Source organism: Camelus ferus, chromosome X (assembly GCF_009834535.1).
Source record: "Camelus ferus isolate YT-003-E chromosome X, BCGSAC_Cfer_1.0, whole genome shotgun sequence".
NCBI classification, from domain to species: Eukaryota; Metazoa; Chordata; class Mammalia; order Artiodactyla; family Camelidae; genus Camelus; species Camelus ferus.
Window position 1 is genome coordinate 58,664,954 of NC_045732.1, and position 9,435 is coordinate 58,674,388.

A 9,435-nucleotide genomic window follows, 5' to 3' on the forward strand; every position below is an offset into this window, starting at 1 on the left:
AAACTAATATTTACTTTGTCTTATGTGCATAAACTATTTTAATTAACAACTGCTATTACAATTTTATGTAATACATATATAAATGTTTGTTACCTATTGAATTAATTGTATTTAACAGAAAGTGACATAAAATGTGGATTAAACTAAAAATAAAAATAAGATTTACTCTGTCTTATTACTTGCAGAAAATATTTTAATTAACAACTATTACAATTTTATGTAATAAATATATAAATGTTTGTTATCTATTGAATTAATTATATTTAACAGAAACTGACTTATAAAATATGGATTAAAGTAAGTAAAACTAATATTTACTTTGTCTTATTTTCATAAACTATTTTAATCAACAACTGCTATTATAATTTTATGTAATAAATATATAAATGTTACCTATTGAATTAATTGTATTTAACAGAAAGTGACTTATGAAATATGGATTAAAGTAAAAGTAAAACTAATATATACTTTGTCTTATTAAGTGCATAAACTATTTTAATTAACAACTGCTAGTACAATTTTATGTAATACATATATAAATGTTTGTTACCTATTGAATTAATTGTATTTAACAGAAAGTGACTTATGAAATATGGATTAAACTAAAAATAAAACTAATATTTACTTTGTCTTATTATTGCATGTCTTAGGATTCTATTTACTATGAATACAATATAAACTCCTCAAAGATAACTATAGTAAGAGTATAAAATACCCTGAAGGTATTATGAGTTCTGAATAAGAAACTGCTGTTTCTCACAGATGCTTTTGTTGTATCCCTGTATCCCATCTATATTAGTAAGGTAATGTTTTGTGTAATAAAAAGATTTGGTTGTTGTAATATATGACTTGCCTGCAAAAATTCAATAACTCATAAATAATTATGTACTAGTGAAGTATTTTCACAGAAATACTGAATTTAGAACTAGGGAAAAACATCTAATGCCATTTTATGCCTTGGAATATGGCCTTAAACATTATTTCAACTATTAGGCAATATTGAACCAAGTATTTGCTCTTATAAAATTATTTGAAAATATACTTGTTATTTTGGATTGACCTCAGCATTTCCAAAGTCTGTTTCAGATAGTTTTGTACTAAGGGAGCATATGTTAAAATCAAGTATTCATTCTGACAAATATATATATATATATTTTTTTAATTTTAAAAAATTATTTATATTTCCAGATTCTCAATCTCTGTAGTTTTAGCACTCCCTGAGAAATTAAACACTCTCATATCCCTTCCAAAGAAATGGAAGGAAAAGTATCCATACATTCTAATGACTAACACAAGACATTTACTAGTTTCTCATAAAAATGCATAGATGGTAGGACTATCAGAAAGACAAACTGAGAAATTAAAACTGTATCTTAAAATCAAATCAACTTACGTCAGGAAGATTTCTTCACAGGCAAGTTAAGTGCTTAGATATGTAAATCGTAAACACATTACCCTATTTTTCCTCCTTTTTTGGTCCAGACTATTCTAGGAAGAGTTAATTAAGTAACTTTTGATTTGAGGCGTTACAACAATGTCTACCCTAAAATGTAAAGTGAAATTGCTTTTAAGCAATATTGGTTCGATGAAAACACAGATTTTAGTCTATTTTAGCAAAAAAAGGACAAGGAAGAACACTTTGCCGAACAACATGTACTACTCCACTCTGGACCCAGTTGTCTGATCATCTACTCCGTACCAATGCTTCCAAATTGTCAATCCAGCCCACTCAGCCTCATCTCAACTCTTAGCTCCTTTTGCATCAAGAATCTAGTTTCCTTTCTGTTAACTAACCCCTAATTTTCCAGAAAACTGATTTTTCTTATTTCATGTCAAACCGAACCCATTTTAAGTCAAAGAAAATGCTATAATACTTAAAAAAGTAAAGTGGACATGGAAATTACATTACTTTAGTGTTAGGGAAGATGCATTTCAAGTGTTCTGCAAATACATGGGTAAATTGCAAGAAAACAGATTTTAAACTCCACCTGGATTCCTTAACTACTTGGTAATACTATAAAGTTGCTTTGATTACTAGTCAGGACAAAAAGGTGAGCAAAGGCCATAAAATATGCATTTTTTAGGAAATGCATGGAAATGAAGATTTCTTGGAAGTTGGCCAAGGCATTTTTATATCCTTAAGGACTGTCAACTTAGTACATCAAAGTTATTAAAAAAGGAAAGGAGCAGGCCTCTTGCTTGCCACTGAGTTTGGCAGAAACACCTTTGTATACTTCTCCCTTGTAATAACAAAGATTGTCCTGTAATTGAGGACAGTGAGTTTGCAACACAGCAGAACTAATTTTAAAAAAACTTATAAGAATAAGAATCTATGATAGAGAGCCTCACAGTCCAGCTTCACTAGATTATAAAACACTCCCTTTACCCATGCATTACTTTGTGTATCACTGAAACTTCTGAAAAATACTTTTCTGTGACTTACTAGGCTGTAGGGAATGAGCAGTTTTAGATACATTACATTTATCTCTAGTAGAATTTGGTATCTTTTTCCCATTAACTGAACGTTTCAACTGGATCTTTAAAGAAGGTTGCCAATTTTCATTTTCTGAGCCTCTCTGAGGTTTTGGATGCTCTAGAACAGTTTGTCTTTTGAAGTTCCTATCTTTGGGATTCTTCCTCTGTCCGTTTAGTAATGTCTGGGGGTGAGGATGTAGCACGTAACTGATACTCATCTGGGAATCCTTTTTGCCAGTTTGGCCTCAGTTGTTCTTGATCCCCCTCTTTCTGAAGCTGTAATGCTAATAACCTGCCCTGTTCTTCTTTTTATGTCTCTCAAAAAGTAGATGCTCCAAATCTATGAGTTTTTGGGTAAAGTTGATTTCTGTGTCCTCTTGTTCTGAGGAAGCTTCGGGGAACATTTTTCTTCTTTTTGCAGAAAAGCATGGATCTCTGGCTCTCTCAAACAAAGATTATTGTTTTTTTTTTTTTTCTTTGGGAGATATTTTTATTGATCAGTAGGTAAGACTTCATTTTCTGTCTCCACTGTGTCAGATCCAGTACACCCACTCTCTGTTTGGCCACAAGGCTCATCTGCAGCTTCTCCAAAGTAGGGAACTCTGGCTTTAGGTTCCTCATGAAGTATGACACATAACCCTTCATCTTTCTTGTCTGGTCTTGTTTTGACTGTTACTTTAAGGCACCGTTTTTTATCACTGGTACATAACGGAGGCATAGGTGACTCCATTGAAGATTTTGCACCTTGTTCTTGAATTTCAAGGTATGTTTGTGGATAGCATGTTGGCATATCTTTGTCCACTTCTATGTCTTGCTTTGTAGGGGTCTTTACATCACTGTGGTCAGTTTCCTTAGATATGTGTTTTTTCCTGTCTTCTTGTACAACTTCAAACTCTGATGTTGATGCAAGTTGAGATTCAGGTGACAAATACTTCTGAGTATCTCCAGTGTTTGTTTGTTTGTTCTTATTTTTCTTTTTTGACTTGGCTGCAAGTCGATCAGATTTTCTTAAATTGAAGGGCGACGCCGACATACTTTCCTCCCAGGAACTGTTAATTTCAATGCTTAGCTTCCTTGCCAGCTCTTCATCACTTTTCAGTTGTTCCTCCATCTCTCTTCGCCTTTCCTCTGCCTGCCTTTTTCCCTCTTCTTCCTCCTCTGCCAGTAATTTCTGAATGTATTCTTCACTGGCTTTGTTTTCTTCTTCCTCCCTGGCTCGTCGCTCTGCCTCCATCTTGCATAATTCTGCTTCATATTCTCTTTTTAATTCCCCAGGTTTACTTAACAGGCGAACTGGCTGATGCTCATCAACTGTTTCCTTGGATTCCTGCCCAGAGGCTCTACGCTTGCATTCCTCTGGATAGTGTTTTTGAATTGTCTCCCACAGTTCCATATTGACGAGAGAATTTCTTCGGGTATGGTACCGCGCCCACGAAGAGACCCGGTGGCGACAGAAGGGGCAGCACAAACTTGCCTTTTCGACAGTCGACTGGAAGCATGATTTACAGAGTGTATGCTTACAAGGCAGTGTTACAGGTTCGATTAGGATATCCACACAGATCTGGCACTGGTATTCCGACAAGGAAGGGATGGCGTCTTTGGAAGCAGCCATTTTAATATGCTAATAAGGTATATTCAACACCAACACCTGAAAGAGAAAGAATCGTATTACGGCCCAAGTATGAAGAAAGCAAATTAACAGTTTTGTGTGGTAATATTATGCCCAGCAGGCTTCCAGAATTCAGAGATTGGGAGCATGAAACTTCTTAAAGCAAAAAGGCGTTCTGTGGGCCAAGTAAACAGTATGACCCCGGAAGGCCCTGTGTTTGTCTATGTTTAAGACAAATATGGGGAAAGAAAACAAATGAACCTTGGCTGCTTCTAGACATTAACAACCCTTGCGAGAGGGCCGACGCTCTGGCTCTCTGGCGCCACAGAAGGCGTGTACCAAGTTCCCCTCGTACCTCTTACCAGGTGAGGAGGCTCCCTCAGCTTCCAGCGGAAAAGCCTGAGGCCTTTGAGGTGCGTAGCTCGCGGGCTGCCGTTCGAGGAAGAACGCTGCTTCCGCCGGAATTGGGGATGTGCTGGGGCGGGACTTCCGTTGTGCAGCCAGCGGGCTACTGCTTGAGGAAGAATACTGCTTCCTCCCAGAAGTGGGGCTGTGCTGGGGCGGGACTTCCATTTTACCTCTCCCGAGGGTCCACGTGAGCCCAACCTGGAGCTCTGAGTACCCATTCTTACAAATATTACTAAATATAATAGAAATGAATGGTGTATGAAGGAAGATAATCAGTTATTGTTTTGCCAAACTACTGTTCAATTATATCACTACACTATAAAGCTCAAAATATGCCTAGTATTCCTAAACTACTGATTTAATTATAGGTCTTTCATAACTCTTCAATGCTGTTCCATTGTCTGTAGGAATATGTTTACTATTCTCCACTACCAAGCCTTAACTTTATGTTTCTGTGTATCCCCTACTGGGTAGAGCTATATAACTCTTCACCTTTTATGTAATACAAGAAATTATAAATATCCTCTTCACTATTCCTATAAAAGAGTGGTTTTTGTATTTTGCTCAATGGAACCCTGAATCTACTAATTGGTACTGCAAAGCTTCATTAAGAAACAACATATTTCCTGCTAAATTATTTAAAGAATGCTGCTATTGCATTATTGTGTCATATCAGGGTTCCAGGTTACATTTGTCTAGAGGAAAATGAGAAACAAATGCTAAATAAAAGTTTAAAAACCATTAAAACATACCATCAATTCTTCTGAATGTGAATAGTTTAACATTTAGCAACTAAATTACTTAGTGATATGTGTAATAAAAATATCCATGTTATTTTAAAAATCCTTTGTTCTAAACAAACCAATTATCTTGGTATCTAGTGCATCTAGTGGTTTTTCACTTCCATTTTCTCTCTGTTTCTTCATCCATTTTCACTTTGTTATGCCTGGATAAGTCCTACCATTAAAGAGAAGCTCAGACCCTTCTTTTTCATAAAGCTTTGTAAAACTTTCTTCTAGTCTACAGTAATTACTCAGCCTTCCAAATTCATAGCACCCAATATTTATACCATTAACAGATCAATTCTTTAAAGATTGCCTCGTTTCTCTTTTGATATTGTTTAATCATTGTAATCATTTAAAAAATATTCACGTTGTTATGCCTTATTTCCTTAATATTTTTTCAGTTATTTGAAAGCATGAACCATAACTGAACAATTTTTGCATCCTACTCCCTGCCAGTATCTTTTACATAGCTAGTGCTCAAGAACAGTTGATATAGTTTGACATTAAAAAATATTCTGTAATAATATGGCATAAAAAGAAACTCAGTAGGTCAAATACTTTTGGATCTTCTTGTAAATGCAACATATCAAATTATACTTTAAGACACCAGTACGGTTTATCAACATTAAAAATAATTCATTAAAGTTTAAATATCTTTTTATGTTCTGTAATGATAAAGTTTCATGAATAAATGATAGTAGGATATAAAAGCTATTAATATGGGGTAAACCAAGGAAAATGAACAGCTGTAACAAAAGGGAGAAAAATGAATGGCAATATGCTTCAATGATGTAAAAATCAGTGAATAATTTCTGGTGGAGATAGAGTTGGAAAGATGTTACTCCCACTTATACAAGATAAATGTTAAACAGGCAGTAAATTAATAACTTTTTTTCTGAACCTCTCAGGGAACAGAAGTTGCAGTGTAAGCAACTATCCCAAATTCTAAAAAAAAAAAAAAAAAAAAAAAAAAAAAGCATCTTCAGTAAGAAATAGGATATAAGCACTTGCCTGACTGGGGTCGATGCCACTGGGTGCCACAAAAGCTGATAAGAAAATAAAACAATAAAACAACACACTTTAATACACTGTGAGTGGGGAAAGTGTGGACTAGAGTAAAAGCATAATGCTTCTAAGGCCTGCAATCATAGAAGGAAAGGAGTTTCACCCTGTAATAGACTTCTCCAAGAACTTAATCAGACTTTCAAAGGAAAGATTGCAGAGATTCCAGAAAAGTTCAATAGAAGAGAAATATTATTTTTAACAAATAGTGCTGGGAAAATTTGATATCCATGTGCAAAAGATTGACCTTGGGCCCTATCTCTCATCATATACAAAAATTAAATCACAATGGTCACAGAACCATATATAATAGCTAAAGGTATAAAATTTTCTTGGAAGAAAACAGGAGAAAATATTCATGACCTTGGGATAAGCAATAGTTTCATGGATGTGACATCAAAGTATAAACAACAAAAGAAACACTAGAAAAACTACATTAAAATGGAAAATTTGTGCAGCAAATGATGCCATTACAAAAATGAAATGAAAGACAACTCGTGGAATGGGAGAAAATATTTGCAAATCATACGTTTCATAGGTGACTTATACCCATAATATATTTAAAATACACAACTCAATAATAGGAAGTCTAATAACCCAATTTTAAAATGGTCAATGTACTTAAATAGGCATTTCTACAAAGAAGGGTCTGAATGGTCAATAAGTACATGAAAAGATGCTCAATATCATTAGTCTTTAGCACAATGCAATCAAAACCACCACAAGTTATCACTTTATAAACACTAGGGTGGCTATAACAGAAAAACAAAAGAGACAATAACAAATGTTGGCTAGGATATGGAGAAATAAAAACTCTCATACATTGTTAGAGAGAATGTAAAATATTGTAGCCACACATGAAAAGATGCTCAGCACCATTTGTCATTAGGGCAATGCAAATTAAAACAGCAATGAGCTATTACTGCACATCTATCAAAAAGGACAAAATCTAAAAACCTGAAACACTACATACTGACAAAGATAGAAAAAAAGGACTCTTTTTTGCTGGGGGGAATAGTCACACTGAATGTTTCTTATAAAGTTAAACATCGTCTTGCCATAAAATTTAGCAATCTCACTCCTGAGTGTTTACCCAAGTGAATTTAAGACTTATGTTCACAGAAAAACTTTACTCATAATCACCAAAAAGGAGAAACAACCAAAATGCCTGCAAACTGAAAGAAAAACACACAACATAAGAGTTGGGAGGTTTCAGTTTTATTTGGGACTTTATTAAGGACTATAGCCCAGGAATCAGCTCTCAGATAGCTCTGGGGAACTATTCCAGAGAGGTAGGGAAAAAGCCAGTATAGATATGATTTTGGCTGGGGAATGCATGCAGTCACACATATATCTTGATAAAAGGTTCCTGATAGTCAAGGATCAGATATCTCAGTTAATGATTTTAGTGATTTTCTTTGTATGGGAAGATGCAAGAATCTAGGTTCATTAAAAAAATTTTACCCCTGAGATATCTCTAACTATCTAAGGGGACTGTTTTTCCAAAGCACAGAGTGCCTTATCCTGTTTTTTGTTTTGAATTTCTTTCAGGGTGTACTGTCAGCAACTGCAGTCGCTAATGCAGTTGGTCCTTGTAGAACTGTGTGGTAAGCAACATTCTTTGTTTCACAATTCCTCCTTTTGGCTATAAACGCAACCGATGTTTTGAAGGCATTTCCAGACCTATTTGTCCCGCAGCACTAGGAAGGCTCACTTCTAGGTCAAGTGAGGATTTTGTTAATAGGCCACTCAATGTGCTATTATTGGACTAGGCCATGTTAATGGTAGCCATAAAAGTCTCTATTACCATCTGTCTCACTAGTCTGCTATGGTCCAGGAAATGATTCTCTCTTGTTGCTTCCCGTATGTAGAGTTACACTATTATAATCATTTTAATCTAATATAAAACTGTATCTTAGGTCAACTGTTTTAAGTCACTTAGTCATTATTATTTTTGTCAGAGGCTCAGTTACACATTAGATAATAAAAGAAACAGTAATTTTGTAAAATAGGCAGAATACAAATAATATTGCTAGCAGCATTAATAAAGTTATAAGTAAGAATTTAAGCCAAGAACTTCCATTAGGTGCAGTCCAGTACATACCTGGTCATCTGACCCAGTCTGTTCTATACCAATCACTATCTTTAAGGGTAATGATATAGTAACATTGTTCATAAGGCACTCAGCTTCATTTCCTAGTGTTACTAGGCAGATTATCCTTAGCATGATTGAATTTTTCCCAATGTAAGGGGGTCTTTAAACTTAAATGACCATAACCTGTTGTTACTCATATAAATCCATCACATAATTGAGGGAAGGGCCCTTCTAATAAGTGAGAGGTTATAGTTTTTGAGTGAAATTTAGCTGACTGGTTTGATTGAGTTAGAGTAACTTTTAAAGAAAATTTGTATTTATGGTCATTATCAGAGCAAATATGATTGACTGGCAGAGTGAGAGGATCCCATCTAGTACATCAGTAGTGTCCCAGAGCTATAAGTTCTTTCTTCTGGAATAAATTTCTTAAGGACCATCCAACAAGAGCCTTGGAGAGGAGAAACTTGCCAAGGTAAACCAGAAATACTAGATATAGGTAATTGACCACAAACCCAATGACTGGATTGATTTTTAAATTCAGCAAAGGATCATGTGTCTGATAGAAAAACATTTGATTCATATGCAAATGTCCAACAAATCAAGGAAACACTGTAAATAATCATATGGGTCAGGTCCAACATCTTGGGAAAGGTTTCTGCTTCTGATACTGTCTTCTCATTCTGCTGTGGGTGCAATTTCTCCTCTGTTTGAGAATGGTTTTAAGGTGAGTTTGAGGTTAGCAATCCTCTTTATAAACCAGTTCAGTATAGGGGTCCTCTTAAAGTAGAAAATAGAAATCCAAGAGTCAATTCCCTTCAGTTTTGCTGTGCATGAGCTAGTTAATTTCCATCTAGGTTGAAAAGAGTCCTTTAAATGATGCTTTTTCCAGTATGCATAATCTCTTGATTGTAGGTCATGAGGCATGTGATCTTCATCCCAAGATAGAATACTGTGATAAGCTTCACAAACAAGCTTAGAATGTCCTTTTAGTAATTCAATTA

At 34.9% G+C, this 9,435-nt stretch overlaps 1 pseudogene; it reads right to left on the minus strand.

Moving 5' to 3' along the window:
* Positions 1-2,405: 2,405 nt before the first annotated feature.
* LOC102509652 lies at positions 2,406-4,087 on the minus strand (annotated as a pseudogene).
* Between the last annotated feature and the right edge of the window lie 5,348 nt (positions 4,088-9,435).